Source organism: Pseudorca crassidens, chromosome 5 (genome assembly GCF_039906515.1).
Source record: "Pseudorca crassidens isolate mPseCra1 chromosome 5, mPseCra1.hap1, whole genome shotgun sequence".
NCBI lineage: Eukaryota > Metazoa > Chordata > Mammalia > Artiodactyla > Delphinidae > Pseudorca > Pseudorca crassidens.
This window is the reverse complement of record NC_090300.1, coordinates 115,714,411-115,737,775: the sequence shown is the minus strand read 5'-3', so window position 1 is coordinate 115,737,775 and position 23,365 is coordinate 115,714,411. Positions and strand designations below refer to the sequence as shown.

Genomic DNA, 23,365 nt, shown 5'->3' with positions numbered 1-23,365 from the left:
ATACACAGGAGATCAATATTGTGATAAATAAAAGTAGCTACAGATATACAAATATACATATAGATAGATGATCATTGATAGATAAATTATTGATGATAGAAAGATGATAGCAAGATAGCTATACAGATAATAGAAAGGATTTTAACATAGATTTTTAAACTATTTGCTTGTTTTTAACTTATGAGAGTTTAATTTTCTTTAAAAATTAATTCCATCTCAAATATTTCTCATTTCAGTTTCTGCTTTGGGAGAGAAAATCACATTCTTTTTCTTTTCTAAATAAACTGACAAAGCAATACACGATTATGGAAAAATGTACACAGGGAATTAGTTCAGGTTTCTTCATAGCAGGAAATTGGTGCCCTCTGCTGTCTATTTGTAGATTATTTTAGACTGTATTTTCCTACTATCTCTGAAAATAATAGAACTGTAAAATTCCAGCCTTGTGTCATGGAATGGCATGATATTATATATATGATATATAAGTAATACATAATATTTAATTTATAGAATTGATAACTTTTTCAATAACAAGACTTGGTACTTAATGTGAGAAGAACAAGCTGAGGAGTTGGATGGAGAGGTTGTTAATTGTCTGTTGTTATTTACACAACAGTAAACAAAAAAAGGTGCAAGCACAAAACTTTTAAATGAATGAAAAAGCAAAACTTGAGTTTTAAATGAGTATTAAATTAATTTTTAAAATAATTCTTAATTTTTTACTCTGATCAGCACTTAAATATCACATAGCACAAAGAGTATTCTTTTTTACTGAGTAGTTTATCAAAATAAGAAAAGAAATATTATCAGAGCTAACATAATTTTTAAAATATTTTTCCTGATTCTTTCCCCACCTGCATAAAAATACTTTTAATAAAGCATTGTGAATGTTATGCAATAGGTTGTAAACGTAATGAAAACATTTTTCTCATCATCTAATTTTCAGATTTTACAATTTACTCCCAGGTTTTCTATTTCCTTCAAATTATATTATAAAGTAGGAAATATAATGTCATTATATAAAAAAACTTATATTTACAGAAAAATTATAGAAAGTATTTGAGTACATTTAAAACAATTTTCTCCTAATTATAATTTTTTGTGTATTAATATATTCATTCAATAATTCTTTAATATCTATCTATAAGCCAATCACTCAGCTAAACCTAAACAAAACCATGAGTTAAGTAAGTATATTGGTTTCAATGAGCAGTTATTACTATCATATAGTTTATTTATACTACTTAAATGTCACCAGCCATTATATGTAAAAGATCAGAATATATTTTTTAATAAGGGTCATTCCAAAATTTTTATTTTTTTCTCCCCTAAATTACCTCCAATCCATGTCAAAACTCACTAAAGATATATAGATAAATAGATATCTGTGTGTATGTTTACATGTATAGATAGATAGATATCAACTTAAATGAACACTTGCACAAATCCCAGTCAAGTATTCCCCAAATTCATCATAGATGACTACCTCAATGTCTCATGAGTCTGTCAAACCCAAAATAGTCCAAACCACATTTATTTTGATATCCCAACACACAGGCGCATATATATATACATATATATATATATATATATATATATATAGAGAGAGAGAGAGAGAGAGAGAGAGAGAGAGAGAGAGATGAAGAAGTTATTTTTTAATATAACTTTCTGGCAGAATTATACCCATTATCTTGTAATAACCTATAATGAAGTATAATCTGCAAAAACACTCACTATGCTGTACACCTGAAACTAACACAATATTTAAATAAAGTATACTTCAATTTAAAAAAAAATCAGAAATTAAAAATAAGAGATAATATATTAGCATAGTATTAGTCCACAGAATTAAATGATATGAATCTTCTTCCACTGTTACATTTATGTACAAATTATAAAGAAATATTCTCTTCCCACTATTGATAAAAAATAATTTGATGTACTTTCTAATAATTAAAAATAACAGATGATATCTTTGATAATTTATTTATTTTTGAGGTTTTTCTAAGACATTTTTCTCCAAATTAAGAAAAACTATGTTTCAAACATGACCATACCCAACTCTCTTCCTTTTTATATGTACAAAGAAAGATGTCCTCAGTACCACTGCCCATTTATTTTGATGTATCTTTAGGTACATTAGACCCACTAACCTGCTTTGATGCAGTGAATAATTCATATAAGAATTATGGACTCTGAAATAAGTGGCTTTTTAAATTTGTTATACACCTTTTTATTGGTTCTTATTAATACTCTGTTCCTTGAACATTAATCATGAAAAAAACAGAAAAAAAGGAGAATTATATTTTACCTTTCTAATGAATTATTTCATTAAAACAAAGTAAGTATCCTTTAAGGAAATATTGTCTTAATGTAACAGCTCATGCATATAATTATTACTTTCTATGGAAGTAGGAGCTAGAAGTAGAACACTATTCCAATTGCTGTTCTTTCATATATTTTCACTTTTTTCAAAAGTCGATATATAATGGCTTAAAGTGCATTAGTTTTCATATAGGAAAGGAATAATAAATTTTGCTTAATATGTCTATTCAAGAATCTCATACATGCACTATTATTTCTAAATATGATTGACATTTAAGTAACTACATTAGTTTTCCCTCTCAGGTCTTACCTTTGACCAGTCTTCTGACCTTCAACAGTCTTGTATTAGTGTCTGGTGGTCAAGATGACTACCTATGCATCCTTATCACTCAAAATGCAAAATGGTGTAATCTAGATAAGAGAGAGAGGCAGTGTCATTGGGAAGCAGAGGATCTCTGCTTAGCTGTTATATACCGTAAATGCAGAAACAAAACAAAGGACTTTTGAATAACTGTCAATACAAACTGTCTCAGCATGGCATCCTAGTGCTCTGGCCTTATCTCCTCACTCACTCCCTCCACCCTCAACTACATTCTCATTGTCCTGAAATTAAATAGCTGTCCTTAGAAAGCCAACTATAGATCACACATTTGGAGAGCTATGGTAAATTTTATATACAACTTTGACATCCATAGCAATATAGTGATGTTGTTATAGCTTGGGTCAAGAGTCAGGCTGCCTGCTTTAGAATCTTAGCTCTAATTTTATTTATAGGTAATTCCAATATCCTCCAGGTTCTAACAGTTACAACTTTTCTTATCTGATACTATATAACTACAATGTTCTAAGACTGGGATATTGAGAAGTGAAAATCACTTCCTCTCTATTATGTCACAATTTGTCCCCAAGTCTCTGGGGTATTACTGTTTGAACCCAGAAACTCAATCTTCCATGAATACATAACCTTTTTCAGGTCCTAACAAAAATGTTCAGACACATTAGGTCTTCAAACACTTATTCATTACATAATGAAAACATTACAATGTTTCTGGGTCTCTGCCATGCTCTGGTTAAACAATACGAAACAAAACACAATAACAACCCTCCCTGTTGATATAGAACTAGCCCTTGAGAGGTGAAAACCAATGTTAAATAATAATGCTGAAATTAATGTATTTATTCCCTCAGTTTGCTCAATAAATATTTATTCATCTCTTCCAATACATATTTATTTGGATCTTGTTCCACATACCGCCTATAGAGATGCAAATAAAACAGAAATTCCCTACTTAAGTGGAGTTCAAATTCTGTTATAAAAGAAGACAGCAATAAACTAACAAATAACAAAGTATTTTAAATGAAAAATAAAGAGTATTTTGAAAGAAAAGAGAATGACAAAGAAAATTTACTCAATGGGGGGAGAAACCAGTCTATTTTTTCCATTAACATTCAGATCATGAATCCCTGCTAACCATTGTTTTTCATTTTATCTCTGTGACTATATTTTTAAAAAGATACATAGAACTTCATAGAATTCTATTTGATACCATGGGGAACTGTGTGGGCTACACACAATAAGTGGACATTTGAGTGCAGCACTACTAGCTAGGTAATATGTTGCAAACTCCCACTTTTCCAGTGAAGATTTCTTGTTCTCGTCCTTGTTCTAATGTGTTTTAGGATGAATTGAGACACCTCCACGCGTCCCTCATGTCTAGCTACAGCTCAGCACTCAGACTCAGATTCAGGTGCTCTCTAGGCTATCCCACTTCTCATTCCAAGCTATTTATCTGAACTAAATTTCTAATTACTTCTTTGGATTTACACTTTTGTTTCCCTAATGCAACTGTGGCTCTATCCTTAACAAAAGTTGGTTCTTACTAATAATAAATGAGATTGTCCATGTGATAATAAATCTGAAAAGACTTGTATTCTGTGGTCACGAAATGTCAAATTTTATCTGCATTTGCTGAAGAAGCCAACCCACCTTTCATCTCCTTTAATTATTCTCATTTATTCAACATTATCTTCTCCTCCTATCTGGCTTGAAGGTAGAGTCTGTATTCACCAGTTAAATTCCAGACATTCAGTGCGTGACTATCTAGGAGAAGATCTGTGTTCCAACTGCATTTAACACAAAATTCTATTTGATTCTTCATTGCAGTACATTATAATTATTAGGTTCCAAGTTTAAAGGCAGGGATAATTACATCTGCAGTAATAGGTGAGAGATAAGTGCTTTTTAAGTTAATAAATGGATAAATCAATGCACAGAAGAAAATAACTCCCTTCAAAATTACCTGCTCTGTAGTTCAAAATATTATCTGAAATAACTTATTCCACACTGTTAAAATATCCCCACTCCAAAAGTCCTCTCTTGTTATGGCTTACTATTTAGTGTATTTCTGTGCCTTTATCAATAAAGTTTAGCAATAAGTTAAGAGAGTATGAGGATATGCCCCGGCCTGGGGGGTGCAAGCTTAGCTGTCAGAGTTCTGGAGATCCAGAGTGGGACATGAAAGTTGAAAGAGGGTCACAACTGCATTTTGACTTTTAATCAATTGCTCTTACATGACGCCCGCCCTCCCCTGTTCTCTCACCACATAGGAAGGCTGCCTGCTTAAGCTAAATCAGAGAAGATATTTTTCCTATCTGGCCAGTGTGGTTAAGGGAGCAGGCTGCACGGGGTAAATGTGAAAATGTGGAATTCTAACTGGTATTCAAACCACATTCAACCAATCTGTCTATTTTCATATCCTTTCCCTTCAGAAATCAATCTCTCTCTCTCTCTCTCTCTCTCTCTCTCTATCTATCTATCTATATCTCCTATTGGTTCGGTTTCTGTAGAGAACCCTGATTAATATACTCCTTCTTGCAGGGCCTAGAGAGAGAAACTTGATAGAGATACTCTTGTAGAGCTACCAGTTAGGTAAATGTTTCAAACTAATATAAACACCAAATCCATTGCTTCTGTCTCTTCTTCCTCCCTCCTGGAAATTTCAGGCCATTTTGAACCAAGAGAAATAGACAGTGTTCTTCATTATCTTTTAAAGTATCCAAAATGTAATTTTTTTTATTGTTTAGGTAGATGTAAAATTAATGTTAAAGATGTAAGTATTCAGGTCATGTTGGTATACTATGTCTGTTTCATTATGCATATGACTACTATATTAAAAAACATATTCCAGCTCAGAGCATAGTTCTGACTTATTAACTCTCATACAAAAAGGAAGAAGATTTACAGAATGACATCCCTGTTGATGCTTCCACAAAAAATATAATTTATTTATTTATTTATATTAGTTAAAATGTATCTTATTTCTGGAGAGACTTAACAACAAAGCACATAATAAGGGTCGCTGCTTGTACCATTCCTATATGTCACAGCATGCTAACTGGTCCACTTTTTAAATTTTTTTTTTATTTTGGCCATGCCGTGCAGGACTTTTGCAGCATGTGGGACCGTAGTTATTAGTTCTCAGACCAAGGATCGAACCCAGGCAGCCTGCATTGGGAGCATGGAATCTTAACCACTAGACTGCCAGGGAAGTGTCCATAGCATGCTAAGTGAATATTTACATTTTTATAAATTTGTATATTTTATAGTTTTAAGTTACTTCAATTTTAATTCTCCATAGAATTTATTTTTTGCCTAGTTTACCTCAGCTGAATAATTTTACAGCCTACTTAAGAAATTATTTTTGTAATTAGCATTTATAATACTACCTGCAGACCTATGAATTTCAAAAACGGCAAATCAATTTTTTTGAGAATAACATGTACATGTAGGTTTTCTTACATGCACAGTTAAATTTCAGATTAAATATTTGAGGTATGAGATATTGTGTTATACTAAGAGAATTTGAAAATTACTGGTGTTCAAAAATTTTAGTTTGTTATTATGTTCAGAGTAACAGCATAATGGTTTCATTCCTGTGTTACAAAACATATTTTCTGAATATGTCAAACATAAAATGAGCCAGTAACAAAGGAAGAAATCAGCAGTAGTTTGGGCTATCGGTCATGGTTCTAGAAACTGCTGGTTCATGAAAAACTAAAATTATCCAATAATATAATTTTATCCATATCTCTAGTTTTGTTCATAAAATGAATATTGTTTCAGCATTGGTTATGATCATTTGAAACTCAATTCAGATACCAAACAGTGTAAAATTTTACACTGGTAGAATTTGTATTCTTTAAAATAGTAATGATTCTTCTATAGAGGTGACCATACACCTTATTCTGTCCATTATTGTTGTAGAATATATCAATAATTTCAATAATTAAGGTTCTTTTAAAATCCATCCTCCACTTTCAAATGTATAACAGGATGAGAAATTGAACTATCTCCTTCATAAGATATATTTTCAGATGCCCTTTTCCCTTTTTTTCCCAATACTTTGTCACATTTTCTTCTATTTTCTAATAGTATCTCTTGAATTTTAGTTTATCCACCATGTGGTTTTAAAATAAAATCTGCCTTAGAATGCCTGTGTTGCTCCTGAAAAATGAGAGCATGGGAGGCTTGTGAGGAGCTCCTATAGGGTCATTTCCCACTTGCCTCTCTATCTCCTCTGGGAGGGCACTTTTCTCTCCCTGCAGGTTCTCATGAGGTATGAGGCTTTCTGCCTCATTCCCTTAAGGTAGTGCTAGCTACAGGCTATAAAACTGCTTAGCTGCAGCATGTCCATGGGTTTTTCAGTAACAGAGTGTCCTATCATTTGTTGCGGTCATCAGGCCCCTTTGTTTTGGTGTTACCCTGTGCATGTAATGATTTTAGGGAGCTGTAATCTTTGGTGGATCCTTTTTTTTTTTTTTTTTCTGTCTAAGTAAGTAAAAAACAATCTGAATCTAAAAAAATAAAATAAAATCTGCCTTAAGCGATGAAGATATTTTTATTTCAAATTTTCTTTCTATAAATAAATATGTATCTAACAATAAACACATATAGATCCAAACTGATGTGCTAGTGTTTTATGTAGTAAAATTAAAAGTTATAATTGAGAGGAGAAGCTGTGAGGGTTATATTGAAAATCTGGCATGATCAAAACTCTGAAAAAGATTGAAATTGAGAGAAAGCTATAGTGTGATATGGGAAGAGAGGATGTGAAAATTTTGTTCTATTTTATGGATTTGGTAAATACTCACCACATTCATTAGTGTATCTGGCTTTGACTTGGGGGTCACCACATATTTCTGGGCTTTGTGTATTAACCCCTCAATCTTTTAAAGTTTGTATGGGCATTTAAAATAATGTATGTAGAGCACTGAGTTCAGTTAGACACCTAATACATACCAACTGTTCTAATTATTTTTGATTAATGAATGCAATCATAATTTAAATTGCTTTTATGCAAATCAAACCCAACTATTTCTATGCTAGTACACATATGTGCAAAATTGAAAGAATATAAAGAGCACAGGAATAACCTAGGGCAGCAAGTTTCAAACTTTAACATACAAGGAAAATTAATCTAGGAAGCTACTGAAATGTACATACCTGGACGCTTATATATAGATTTTGTTCATTATTTCTGAGAAATTTTCTAGGAATTTGCCTTTTGAAGAAGAGGTAAAGTGTTTTTGATGTTGGTAGTATATGGAACAAATTTTGACCAAAAAATACACACTGTGCGTAGTATATTGAAATGTATTCATTATTAATTTAACGTGAATACATAAATTTAATTCAGTTTTTCAAGTTTGAAACTACATGGAGTTTATTTATATACATATATATTTATAAATAAAACATCTTAACTAGAGAAAAGCATAACATTATCAATTATAATGTATCTTGCTGCACTACTTATATTCTTTTCATGAGTGCAATTTCTCCCCACTTATAGACTCAAATAGAATTAATGTGTAACTTATTCATTCCAAGTAACATACATAAGGTTTAATTGTCAAAATCTATAATTTAACACTTATGTAAAGAAATGTTAGCATCTCTCATATTATGAAGTGCAATAATTTATATCATTATAATTCTACATCTGTATCTGTAGGTACCTAACAAATCTATTTCAGGTTTTATTTTAATATATCATTATGGAAATTTAAAATTGTTAATTTATAAGATATTAGGGTTACTCTACTTATACTAATCAGGCCTTTCATAGTGGTATAAATGAGGCAGATGTTTGGTAAGTCTTTGAATAATAAAACACTACCTAGCTGACTAGCATCAGAGAAAACTTACTACCTTTAATAGAAATTAACTCTTTAGAATGTCATTCATCATTGATATGTGTTAGTGTTTACAGAAAATTTTACAATAAGATCAGCAATTTTCAGTCACTGTTCCTGTTTTTCTTTGTATAAGTAAAACCATTTTGACTTCAAATTATAAGTAAAATGGCTCAATATAAAATATTTTAAGTATAATCTTAAATGATGATAATAAATTAAATTTTACTTATGAATAACATAGAGATGCAAAGTAAGATTCCCCCAAGAATCTGCAAATGAATTTAAACCAACAGAATCAACTAGAAATCTAAACAAAAGTATAGAAAATAATTAATCTATAAATAAATAAAACCAAATACTATTACACAGAGAAAAAAGAAAAAGGAGGCAATGTTTTGAATGTATTTTTTGATGCAATCAACAACTTGCATACAGCAAATATTTGTCACCTATGCCTTATTTGAGACACTCTGGTAAGATCGTTGGATATAAGCTTTAATGTCATAGTTTTTAGTTAGGAAGAGTTTGAAAAACAAACCTCTAAAGGAACCTATTCTATGGCGAACAATGCTATTGACAATATATGTCATTCATGTATAAATCTGGGTTTCCTTAGTGACATTCGATAACAGGTTTATGATATATCCATGCTCACTAGTTCCTGTTTGTTCCTAACCTATTTTTCCAATGCCAGCAACATTCAGTTGCAGATTCTATAGGTAATCCTCTTGAATAGGGATTCAAACTTTCTTATACACTGTCACAGATTTGTCAAATAAAGTATGAGAACTAAGAAATGTTTGCTGCTGGTGTTTCTTTTCTCTACAATTCAAATGAGATGATTAAGAATGTTGACTAGCATATTCATTATGACAAAATGAAGACAGAATGAAGCCTGATACTAGAGTTTGGTAATAAATTTCCTTAGTGTGGTTGACTTTGAGGGAGAGATGGTACGCTGAGAATATTTCCAAGTAAAACAATACCTAGAAAATCAAGGCTGTAGCTTGCATATATCCTTGCAGAGTATAGACTATCTTTGCATAGGATAGTATGTGACTTCTTTTTATATAAGATTATACTCAACATTGCTTGAAATTCAATTTTTTATTTTAAGCCACAAATCCTAAAATAAACTTGCAAAAATATGCTAAAATCCTCCAAACATAGAAAATAAAGACTTTTATGGAAGCTATTTTCATTGAACAAAGTTATAAGAGAGAGAGAATATTTGTGATGTACAATGACAGATTTGAATAAGGAGGAATATAATTATTTTAATATAGAGAAGCAACCAAGAATAGCTTAAAATAAGTTCCTCAAATCTGTGTCAAAGTGTCACATTAAACTATTACCTTCTGAAGAGTAATCTACAGATGATGCAGTGTAAGAAAAGTATGTTGCTTAAAAATCAGAACACAGTTATTATTAACTTTACAAAGTATCACATTGCTTTAGCAACAAAATTTATGACAAAGTACCTTTTGACATGAGGATCCATGGAGTAAGGCTGAATTAGTTGTACTAAAAGAGAAAAAAAAAGGGGGGGGGAATGCATCAGATTCTGATTGTGACTGATTAAAAACACTTGATAATAACAGAAAAAACTGTGAAGAGGGAATGGATACACGTTAAGCAGAAGTTACAGAGGGATATAGAAGTTTATTTTGGATGAAAGATGGCATTTATTAATAGGTTGTTACATCTCTGAAAGCTACTGATATTAAATATTTGCCTGATTATATTTAGTGATTAAAACTGCAAGGAGAAATGGTATAAATTTTGCAAAGAATTTACAAATAATTTCACTTGCAAGCAATTTCACTTCTAAAACAGCTTAATTTATTTGTTTCTTTCAGTCAGTGCTCTTTGCTAAATGCCTCTTTCATGGCTTGAAAAAATGTTTTCTTGGCTTACTGCAGAAATGAAATTTCATGCTATAGCTGATATAGAAGAGTACGATATGCTAGTCTTTGCAGTAAAAATTAATTTGAACTTCGAAATGAAATGTAAATCAAAATTTTAAATAACTCCTTTAATAGTTATGATTCTAATTATTATGAGATTATATTCAATATATTTAATTGACTGCAGGTTCAATATTACTGCTTATAATCTCTCTTTTACAATATCGTCCATTCCTATTTTTCTCTCTATTTAACTTGACTAATATTGGTCATAAATTTATTCTAATAAAGTTATAGTTTTATCATAATTTTTAGGTTTCTGGAAAGTACCTTTAAGAACCTAGCCAGGACAAATCTCTATTCTTGTTGTGCAGGAGTCAAATATTTCAAAATCTGACCTCCCCTTCCCATAATAACAGAAGCAGGAGAAACTGGCAGACTGCTTTTCTTTCCTTTAAATTCAACAAAATAAGGTTAATTGTTAAAGTAATAAAACTAGGAGATGGGGTGAAGAGGAGCAATAATAGAAAACCTCCTAGAGATTATCTATTTAAAAGATGATTTGTAAATTACAAAATCTTTCATTATCAAATGCATTCACCCTACATTCTGTGGCATGCTGTTTGAAAGCAGTTGCCTTTGAGTGTTTGCCCTGTTGGCGTCATTCATTCCCTGCAATAAAACAAAAACAAAAACAAAACCAAAAAAAACCTTCCATGATTAAGAACACTAAATATTATTTTCTTCCAGGAGTTCTTTTTGAAAAACAAATACATATAGTGAAAGAATTGCATGTGAATATACAAGAGGGAACAATGATGCTGAAGGGTTAGACAGAGAGGAAGAATTTGAGAATGAGAATGCTAATTAAGGACTTTTTAATTTGCATATTCCGCAAATAACTCTACCCACAAGATCAACCCAAAGTGTTATTACTTGCAGAACTCTGATTGCCTGGTTCTGGCATCACCACTCTCATTTGTACACAGAGGGCCTGGGAAAATGTTATAACCAACTGCTCATATGACTCTAGCCACTACTGGTCTCCATTAGTCAGAGGAGTGGTGTAATTAAGATAATGCCCCTCCAGGCTTCCCTCGTGGCGCAGTGGTTGAAAGTCTGCCTGCTGATACAGGGGACATGGGTTTGTGCCCTGGTCCGGGAAGAACCCACATGCCGTTGAGTGGCTGGGCCCGTGAGCCATGGCCGCTGAGCCTGCAGGTCTGGAGCCTGGGCTCCACAACGGGAGAGGCCACAACAGCGAGAGGCCCGTGTACCGCCAAAAAAAAAAAAAAAAAAAAAAAAAGATAATGCCCCTCCTGCATGATCAGCTGCTGCCTGGCAAAATTTATCTAATGTTTCTATTTTCACAAATTAAGTGATGTAGAAAGAAAACTAAAATATTGTTTAAAAGATAGCTTAAGGAGAGAGGGATGTATGCTAGGATTGAAGAGTCCTAGTACTCCCTTCTGGGCCCAAGTCTTCCTGAATATCTATATCCTTATGTCTATATCTATCTATCTATACACATACACACACATCTATTGTACCTTTCTGAGCATCAGTTTCTACAAAGTAAAAAGCATACTGTAATTACTTTCCAGCCCACAGCCTGTGTGAGAAGGTCATATTAGCTAAAATGTGTAACAATACCATTCAAAAGTAATGTGTTATCTCTGGAGGCATTTTCTTCAAGTTCTACAAATAAGAAATTATCAACCATTGTGGATTTGTTGCAGGTGTATTTTCTAGTTAAGAACAGGGAAAAATTATTTCTCAAAACCCCTTTATAGCATATTTATTAATTCATGCATTCATTCATTCCTTTACTAAATAATAATGAGTGATTTCTGTGCTTTGGCCAGTGTGATTGGTCCTGGGATACAGAAAAGGTCTGTGTCCTCATGGAACTTACACTCTAGTGGCAGAGAGAGACAATAAACACAGTTACAAGTATATACTAAAGTGTTTGATAGTGATAACTATTAAGAAGAAAAATAAAGCAAGGTGAAAGAGTAGTAATAAACTAGAATAAGATTGAGGGTGTTTATCTGAATGGTTGTTCAGGAAATACATCTCTGAGGAGAAAACATTGAGCTCAGTAAGTTTGGGTCACTTCCCCAAGGTCAAATTCCAAGAAAGGTTAAACCTGAGTAGAAGTCAGATCCCTACCACTGAGAGAATGACCTACCGTTATGTGATATTGTTCCCCAAAACAATATTTATAAAATACAGTGTTTAAATATTTAAATATAAAATACTTAAATATAAAAAATAAATGGTCGTGTTAATATTTTTTTATAATATTGGAATATTCTAGAATAAGAAAAATAAGGGTATTTCTTTATCATTGCATTTCCCCTGCTATCCACTGATGGCTTATTTTATCAGATATTAGGAAATATCATACTTAGAATGTGATCTATTTATTAACATATTTTCTTGAATACTATTTTAATACTAAGCACTAACAAAAATGCATGAACGTAAATACAATGATGCAGAACCAGTACAATCTTATTTATGAGCACATAAATAGGATTTATATATTGCAATAGAATTTGAAGAATATTAATTTCAGTAGTAATTTATGAGAAAGTCCTCCAAATAACAATTACTAATGCTCATTGACAACTTTAAGTGTGATTAGCAATATGTTAAATAACAAAGGCAAGACCTACTGGTAATTTCAATATTTTCAAATGAGGACATATAAAAGAGTAATATAAAGTTTAAATGGATGGAAGGAAGTGCAAATTCTTTTTTTTTCTTTAAAATGCTGAATGAAAGTAACTAGAAGCATCTATATAATACTTTTATTAAACAACATAAACTATCAAATAAAATGTGAAACATATAATAACAGTAAGTATAAGTGAATTTAAAAGTCAAGTGATTAAAATAATGACATCTTAAGAGCTATGAACTTGTTATTAAATGATTTATTTTTCCTCTAATAAAATAAGAATAGAAACTAGGGATTTTAAAATATTGGAAAAACAGGAATTTTCTGAAGAAAATATTGGTATTTCAATGTTATCAAAAATAAACTAGATCTGATTTAAGGATAAATAAATAATAAAGATTTCCTTTATCTAGTGCAACTTGGCAAAAACAGCAATCAAATTTCACAAAAGAAATTAAATCAATCACTATTTCTTTTTCATATAAATAAATGTTATAGTTGGGACAAAATTTTAGGCGTTAGGAAATAAAAAATCAATTCAATATGAATGTTTATCTGAAGCCCTGAAATATAGTATGTGAGTATGTGCGTACACACACTCACATACACAAAGTGAAGAGCTGCAAATAATCTGTATTCATTCAAATCACTATGCTGACTTTCATCAATAAACTGCGTGGCTGAGTCTCCAATAACTTTGTGAGAAATAGGCAGTTCTAGCTGCAGCTCTTTCATAATTGACTTTTGCTATGCTCAGCTTCACCTGATGGAGAAGTCTATTAGAACATTTTAAACCCTTCACAGTATTGTTTGGCCTTTATTATGATTATGATTATTATAGTGGCTTCTTAGATTGTAACCGCTTATGGACCAGAGAATACATTGCGTCGATATATAAAGTCAAAGCTTTAATTGCTTTCTCAGAAACTTTTCCTGTAACATCTCGATAGATTAAGTGGGTCACATGAATTCTTAAGAGAATTTTCACTATTAAATGACAAAAAGTATATAGGTCTATGCCCAAGGACACAGCTGCAGAATTTAGACAAACTTCGTTATCATTTTTCAACATTTTTGGGTGAAAGAGAAGATCAGGAAAAACTCATCTATTTTGATCTGGTCTTACTGTTGAATTCTATGGTTGGTTTAAATTGATTTTTTGTTGCTGTTATTCGAAAAGTATCAAGTAAAGAAACAATAACGGAACTGCTGAAATGTACCACTGCTTTTGCTGATACTCTGAAGCATTTTATTTAATAATCATTGTTAACTGTAAATTTTAAATGCATACATTGGCTTTTGTACAAAAATTTTAATTACATTAATACCATATTGAAATTAGTTTTAGCAGTTCTACCTAAGGATTTGCATGAGATGCCAGTTTGAAGCACAGTAGATATACTCTCCTCTATACCTTCTAAAGGAGATGTTTGAAGTTTCAGGTGAGTATACGTTCCAAAACTTGAGTGGATCTTAAAAGACTTACGTAGAAGAGCCTTCGCTCTGCTTTGAAATACTTATGTTCCACTTTTGTGCAGAGAATACAATTAAAAATTAATGTTTTCATTATTAATATCTCATAATATACAAAAGATAATGCAAACATTGATTAAAAATAATTATAACATTGCTATTATCTATTGCATTTGTTGGAAATAGCACATTCCCAAGACCCCAGTGGACTCAATATTCTTGCCAATGACAATCCCTTCTCCCCACCCTAAAGTAGCCACTTTCCTGGCTTTATGAATATAATTGTTTGTTGTTTTCTTAATTGGCAACCGTATTTCTATTTCTGAATAGTAGGATTTAGTATTGTTTGTTTTGGGAACTCCATATAAGTGGACACATATGATTTGTACTGGGGCAGAGGGAGTTATTCTATCTGTTCAACACTAATCTTTTAAGATTTCACACTTTGTTTCATGTAATTAGAGTATATTCATTTTCATTCTGAATAGTATTTGAAACTTTAATTGTATAGAAAAATAATAATTTGGTCAACCTTGTGACTAATGTGTAAAGTATACACTTTTACTTTTCAATCATCTGTTTGGAATGCTATATTACCTACTAACACCTCTAAGCTCAGCTAAAAACTTTACATTAAAATTGTATAAGTGACATGCTTTCCCTTTATTTCTCTAAGTTTCATATATTATTACTATATCAACTCACGGCATCAGAAATTTACATGCCTGGAATATAATATGCCAGTTTCCCTGCATTCCCAAAATACAATTTGATATTCTTAAAATTTATTGAGAGTTAAAACTTAAAATGGTAATAATAGTGTTTTATCATTTCTATAAAATTACTCTAATTTTTCATTTTCTTACTGTATGTTTGACAATAGAATTTAATAAAGAAAAATAAAAATTTAATTGTATTATCTGCACAAAAGTAGGATAACTACTTTTAAGTATATATTTTATAGGTCCTTTAATTGATTTGCACATTTTACGTTAAATAATTAGAATTTTTTTTATACTTTGGCAGTCAGGAATATCTGAAATAAGTTTTATGTTTATTTGCAGAAACAATTTACGTGGATTTTCTGGTGCTTCTTTTTACTACCCTGTTATTCATTTTTTGTCTCTATTTGTTTTGATGTTATCTTAAAGTTTATTTTATGTGTGTATGTATATGCAAACTATATATATTTATATAAAATTTTTATATGTGTATATATATCTTACATACAAATGCACTATGTATATTTATATATATGCATATACATATAAATAATTTGTGTTTATATGTGCTCACTATGTCTCATCAAATCCTATATTTTGAATTGTAGAGAGTATAAGTTTAGAAATTTAGACGTATAATTGGATATTTGAGCTCAACATTTTCTCTTTGAATTTCCACATCAACGGCTTATATGTATGTTAACATAGATTGCCTAGAAAAAAAATTAGCCATAATAGAAAACAACTTTTTTAGCTAATATATCTACATTGGCAATTTATATCCATAATCTATGTGTTCCTACTTATCTTCACATTTTGTTACAAAAACTAAAGAAAAACTTCTCATTGGTCAATTGTTTTCCAAAAATTTACATATCTCTCTAGATATTTTATTTCTGTGCACCACAATAATTTTAAATTTTCTGGTTTAAACATACCAAAATTCCCACGAGGTGTTTTTCATATATTAGGAACTATCTCAACTTGAGATGTTATAGGATTAATAAACTTTCAAAACATGTTCCCATTGGTCTTACTTCACTTTTCATTTTAATGGACTCTTTCCCATCAGTTTAACACTGTTCACCATCTCTCATATCTCACAATTCTCTCCTCAATTAGTTTTCATGTTTTTCTTCTTTATCAACTCTAATACCTCTCAGCCATCCTTCCTTGGAAATGTTTATGGGTGAAAAATAACACAGTGGCTATCTCACCACATGTCCTATTTCAGTTATTTTGCTTCATCTTCCACCACTGCTTGTCCACTGTCTCAATTTTATTCAGTTCTCAGTAACAGTTACTATTGTTACTATAATATTGCCACCTTTAATGCATTTATATATTTTTATTTTTGTCCTTCTGACTGTATTTTAAACTTCTTGGTGGCAAAAAGTGTTCTTTATTTTTTCATCTTTATTACCTATCACAGTAAAAAAATGCAAGTCAGGTACTAAATTTTTTTTAAACAATTAAGGCAGGGCTTACTGCCTCAAAATTAGCAAGTGATTACTATTGAACCTCACAATTCACACTCAGTAATTTTTTCTTGTTATAAAACAGAAAAACCTTGATTAGAATAGTTGATTTATTTCTAATCCAACTTATAGTTTGCATGAAGTGTAAGTAAGTATAATCAGGAAAATTCCAGGCTCCCCTAGAATAACTGATTGACTTAAGCCTTTTAAAATTTAACAGGACTATTGCCTTTCCTTATCTTAAAATGGGGAAAAGAACACTTTTTAAATTGATAAGATAGACTTTATTCTATTTTTGTAAGTAATCCCTAATAATGAAATCTTAAAAATCACAAATTAGGATTCAGTTAACTGAAAAGTTTTAGTTTTCTAGATGAAATATTAATATAAAAGCTATTGCCATTCCTGAAATAATTAAATAACACTTGTCAAGGAAGAGAGGAGAAATTAAGAGAGCAGATAACCAACTTAAACAGAAAAAGTTAAAGCTCTCCAAAAATGTTTCCTCTTCATGACTAATTCATTTTTATGGGAGGTTTTATAAAAGAGTCTCAGGACTAATTTATGGCTAACCATATAACTTTGCTACTCCTTGCAATGCAGGGTTACAAAAGTTTGGTTCTCACTGTGGTGGTGAATATAGATATTAATGAAATTTACAGTTAAAGGTCTTTTATTTCAGACCTTGGTCAGGATTCAGTGGGGGGGAAGAAACCACAACTGATATTTCAATTAAGAGAATATAATCATAGGAATTTGTTAAGCAGGGGATGGAAAGCTGAAAAAGACCAGAAAGGAAGACTGAATTTACAGTTAGTAACTGCAAAAAGCATCTATTTCGCATAGGTCTGGGAGAACAAATGAGTTGAGGTTGTGTTATTTGAACTGGGAAGATTGAAGAAGGGACCCTCTATGGTTAGAAATCAGTCTTCCAAGAAGGGGTGCTGCATGACTGTCTCTGGAAGTGGCTCACAGATCTGGGACTGAGGCCTCTAAGTGGCAGTACTGTAGATCTGCTGCTGGTGCCTCTGGGGAGTGCCAGGAGCTAGCTCTGTGAGAGAGGAAAGAAGCTGGACATTGGGACAAACTATTGCTGGCAGAGAGAAGTTTTTTTTTTTTTTTTTTTTTTTTTAGGTAATGAGAGCAGGAACAGAAGACACAAGGGAGAAGCAACTTTCCTGTCACTCTTTCAGCCTTCCAGTCTCACTCCCTGCCCTCTACTGGCAGACCCTAATAGGAAACCCACTGACAAGAAATGTTATTTGTAGCCTCCAGTGTCAGCATGACAAAGCAGAGTAGAGAAAGATATATCTGGAGTTGGGAAATCATGGCTTAATAACTAACATAAAATGTTTAATTGTACAATGATGCCTGGGTGCTCAACTGATGTGAGGCTGAGAATCACCAGGGTTGATAGAGACTGTGATCACAGGTAAGAATAAATTTGAACACATTGAGTAGCTGAGGAAATGGCACCAAAGACATATATCATAAAGGAAAAAGCTGATGTGCTTTATTATATGAAAATTGAAAGTTTTGTTCATAAAATTTTAAATACCATGAAGTAAAATTAAAGATGAAAATTACAAACTGAATAACAATAATTGTGAGAGATATGATGCATGACAAGATAAAGCATTCATATATAAATAACTTTTTCAATTAATTAAGAGACAAAAGAAACAAAGGCAAGGGTGTGTGATAGATATAGATAATAGTCAAATCTTCAGGACTTGTAAAGACAGCTATGATATACTAAGTAAAAAAAAAAAAGAGATTATTGAGCAGTACGTACAACATCACACACATATATAGACTCACAATAATCTCTGGAAAGATTAAATGTCAAGGCTGGGTGAGCAAACTTAAGGCTGTTCTATTTTATGATGATGATGATGCTTATTATCTCTTCCTCTTTCCACCTCCTCTGTGTCTTAGCAAGTCTTTCTTTACTAGTGAAAAAAAGTAATAATAAAATGGAAACTTTAGGGAAGAAAAATAACTGAATAATGTAGGACTTCTAGAATGCAGACATTTATTGGAATTGAATAAATACTTATAACTCAAAGAATGGAATAGACATAAAGAAGGAGAGCTACATATTACAGAAACATTGTACTCTAATTTCAAAGAACAATTGATATAGCGTTAAATAAAACTGGATTCAAAACATATTTTTGCTTTGCTTAATTGTATAGACATTAATACATCACCTAAAGGCCCTGTTATTAAGTGTCACTATAGTCTCTAAGCTTTAGTATTTGTATGTGGTAGGAAGGGAAGAGTTGGGGGTAGGGATGGTATAGTCAACATTTGGTGTTTTCTTCTGTTCTTTACATTTATTGTGTTTACTTAAAGTTGTTTTGATTTGTTTTTTTTATTTTTTTTAATTATATTTTTTCTGGTCTCTGCCATCTATAAGATTTTCAATACATGGCAGTAAAATCTACCCACTATTTCCTTGATGATTTAATTGGCTTTTACCTTTTTTGTTATTGTTATTTGTTGTTTTTAAAAAGTCTTTCCAGGTTAAAAAATAGAAAAATAGTTGCAAAATATTGTCAGGTTTTCACTTTTTCATTTCCCTCCGGTACAAATGAAACATTTTCTTTCATGGTAAAGAACCGGACTGTCCCTTGTTTAAACAGAGAAATTATTTCCCAGCAGCAACTTTAAACTAATCTTAGTAATTTCAAAATGTCATCTAGCAAAGAAGAAAATAATGTATATCTTTTAGGGCATAAGGATTAAATAAGATAATGTATGTAGAGTACACATCCAAGTGCCTGGTTCATAATGTTGTTCAGTTAATTATTGTCATATATGAATGACTTTAATAATTTTATAATAATCAGTTCATTGTCTTTGAGGATTAACAAAATGTTCTATATTTAGTATCTACATCTTTGGGAAAAGAGTAGATTAAGTTTTAGTCTGTTATTCTTTTGTGGCACGTGGGCCTCCCACCGCTGCGGCCTCTCCTGTTGCAGAGCACACGCTCCGGATGCGCAGGCCCAGTGGCCATGGCTCACGGGCCCAGCAGCTCCGCGGCATGTGGGATCTTCCCGGACAGGGGCACGAACCCGTGTCCCCTGCATCGGCAGGCGGACTCTCAACCACTGCGCCACCAGGGAAGCCCCCTAGTCTGTTATTCTTTAGCTGTAAGATAATGCCTAAATTCCTCTAAGTTTCCTTTGAGCTTCAGAATCTACAATTTTATAATTGTTTTGAATCACTAAGACTTTGACATATTCTGAGATATTTTTAATGATTTTACATTTATATATACTTATAATGATCCAAAATGCACCAGCTATATATTGCTAGTTTGTGTAACTATTCATAACCATTTATATGTGGCCAGGTACCTGAATGCACTCTCTAACAAACACCGGTGAGGTAAATCTTTTCAATGACATTCTTGTTTATGTTGAAATAAAAGAGGCAAAAAGCTAATAAATGAGTTTAACTTTTCTGGATAATACAGTGGTCTCAAATCATAAAACCTAATAAATTCTCTTAACTATATTTAGATTTTATAGCATGCACATTTCACCTTAGTTTATTCAATGGAATTTCTGCTAAAGCTTATAGCTTGAAATGAGTCTCTTGATATATCCTACTGAGATAAAGAGAGTCACAAATTCTTTGCCATTTTTTTTCCACAGAAAAAAGTGACCTTCGTCCCCTCTTTGAATTTGGATAACATATAACTGTTACGTTCAATAGTGTGATAAAAGAGACACAGGGTCAGTTTGGGGCTAGACTTTGAAAGGACTGGAAGCTTCTTCAGTGGTATCTTGGAACCCTAATCTGTCATGTATAAGACAAAATGGAGAGACTTGGAGATGGCATTGAAATGGAAAAGTGCTCTGTTGAGTCCAACCTTCGAATCATGTCCACCAAAGCACTAAATATAAGTGAGGGAAAATACCATCATGGAAATGGATCTTTCACTCCCAGGCACTCCAGTTTATGACACATAGCTTAGACACAAACTTTCCAACCAAGGCTTATCTGACTTCCTGACTCAAAAAATTGTGAGTGGGCTTCCCTGGTGGCACAGTGGTTAAGAGTCTGCCTGCCGATGCAGGGGACACGGGTTTGTGCCCCGGTCCGGGAAGATCCCACATGCCGCGGAGCGGCTGGGCCCGTGAGCCATGGCCGCTGAGCCTGCGCATCCGGAGCCTGTGCTCTGCAACGGGAGAGGCCACAACAGTGAGAGGCCTGCGGACCGCAAAAAACAAAACAAAACAAAAAAAAAACAAAAAAAATTGTGAGTACATTTGTCCAAACCCATAGACTGTACAACACCAAGAGTGAACCCTGATGTAAACCATGGACTTTGGGTGATTATGACATGTCAACATAGGTTCATCAATTCAACAAATATACCTCTCTGGTGGGAGATGTTGATAAAGGGAGGAGGCTATGTATGTGAGGAGGCAGGGGGTATATGAATATATATATACAGGGAGGATATGTACCTTCCTTTCAATTTTGCTGTGAACCCAAAACTGTGTTTAAAAAATAACACCTTAATTTAAAAATTGTGAGAAAAATAAAATGATTCTGAAACCAAATATCTAAAGTGTGCATGATTTTAAGATAGTTTATTCTTGTTAAAACATGCTAAGGAATTAAATTTTGAGAATAAAAACTAAGTGAGAACCTGGTTTTGATATAAAGGGAACTTTTGAGTGTTTGAAGCCTTTTTTAATTCAAAACCTGAAATTCATAGATTACTTTGAACACCTAGAATATTTTATTCTTATAATATAATACAAAAAATAGACATAATGTTAGATATAATGAGTTTAGTTTAATTGTGTATATGTACTATCACACAACTAGTAAGTAAAGTCAGACGTACAAATCATTATCAAATAAACCTATAGGGCTTCCCTGGTGGCGCAGTGGTTGAGAGTCCGCCTGACGATGAAGGGGACACGGGTTCGTGCCCCCGCCCAGGAAGATCCCACATGCCGCGGAGTGGCTGGGCCCATGAGCTATGGCCGCTGAGCCTGCGCGTCCGGAGCCTGTGCTCTGCAACGGGAGAGGCCACAACAGTGAGAGGCCTGTGTACCGCAAAAAAAAAAAAAAAACACACACAAAAAACCTATAAAATATACACCACTGCAAGTAATATCAATATCGTAGTTCCCAAACTGTGTGTGGACTCTAGCTTGAGAAACTCTGTTTCAACTAATTTAGTTGGTTTACAAAGTTAAATTATTGTTACTATGTAATATTTTTCTAGTATGAAGAATCTAAGCTTTTATAATGCAACATGAAAACTGAAATGCTTCCAGGCAGTGAACTATACACACTGGACAAAATGTCTCATTAAAGTATTTCATTTTTCCTCCTGTTACTGATAATGTAACTGTAATTGCTGAAGGCAAATGTTTATTACATGTACAATGCATGTAAACTGACTGTCAAAAAGCAGAGCTTGAGAATGTGGTCCATAGAGAAGTGACTCCATGAGTGTAAAAGTCAGTAGAGATCCATAGGTGTCTGACCACTCTGACAAGAATGGGGTGGGTTTGGTAGCAGGGAAACAATGAAAGAAATGCAAAGTGTTACTCTGAAAGGCTGTCACTATCCTGGCAAGTGAATTAATATTTCTGTGTAGTTGAATTTTACATGAATATTTACCTCAAAAAATTGTATTTTCAAAGCACTGGGAAATCCAAAATCTCAAAATTTTGTATAAAAAATTTATCTTCGTATTGTTTTATTAGGATGCATTTTCCTGAGTAATGAAGTAGAATTGTTTTCATCAAGTCTTTTCCATCTTAAATAATACAAAGATCACAATATAATTTTAACTGTATTATCAATATGACTAAGGATCATAATCATACAATCTCTCAATTTGCATAAGTACCTTATTAACTTCTTTCTAATGTGACATGATACATTTGACAAAAGTAATTGGACTAAAGATTTTATTATTTATTTTTTGCTGAAGAAACCATTTAATTTGCTTTCACCACATATGGTGCTGATATTAAATTAGTAATGTAAATGATCAATGTGGGTCTCCTCAATTTGAGTTATTTTTTTTAAGAAGTCATATTCTAAGTACTTTGGCAAATGTATTTCCCCCTTCAGTTTTCTTGGGAACAGCTAACAAAACACAGTTAACCACAAATTATTCCTGCAAGCATTATGTATCTATTCGTATGGTAAAGCAACCTGCAGAAAAGAGATACATATTATAATAAGGTGTTTAGATTATATTCCCATTGCATACATGCAAGTGTTTGCCAAAGTAAATTAAGCTGGGAAGCTATCATTTTCTTGTTACTGATAGAGTTCATCTATATTCACTTGCATTTCCTTTTTAATATACATTTTACTATCAAATTTTTTCAACCTCTTTCCTTCATTGGGACTAATCTTCTCTTACTCTCTCTCATTATGATGGCCTTAGAGAGTAAAGCATATCTTATGAACACTTACAAGGGTGTGGAGCAAGACAATTCTTTGATTTTTTTTGTTCCTAAACGTTAATACCCATTTTAATAAACATAAACCAAATATTGTATTTTATTGCCTTTAAATTAT

The 23,365-nt window shown here is 32.2% G+C and overlaps 1 long non-coding RNA gene across 1 annotated transcript in view; it reads right to left on the bottom strand.

The window, feature by feature from the left end:
• Nucleotides 1-2,635: 2,635 nt before the first annotated feature.
• Nucleotides 2,636-23,365, bottom strand: part of LOC137224545 (uncharacterized) — a 124,024-nt gene continuing 103,294 nt past the window's right edge. The window contains exons 2-3 of the long non-coding RNA XR_010943377.1: nt 10,005-10,047; nt 2,636-2,736 (exon numbers count right to left, since the gene is read on the bottom strand). This is a non-coding gene — a long non-coding RNA (uncharacterized lncRNA). The remainder of the gene's footprint in view (nt 2,737-10,004; nt 10,048-23,365) is intronic.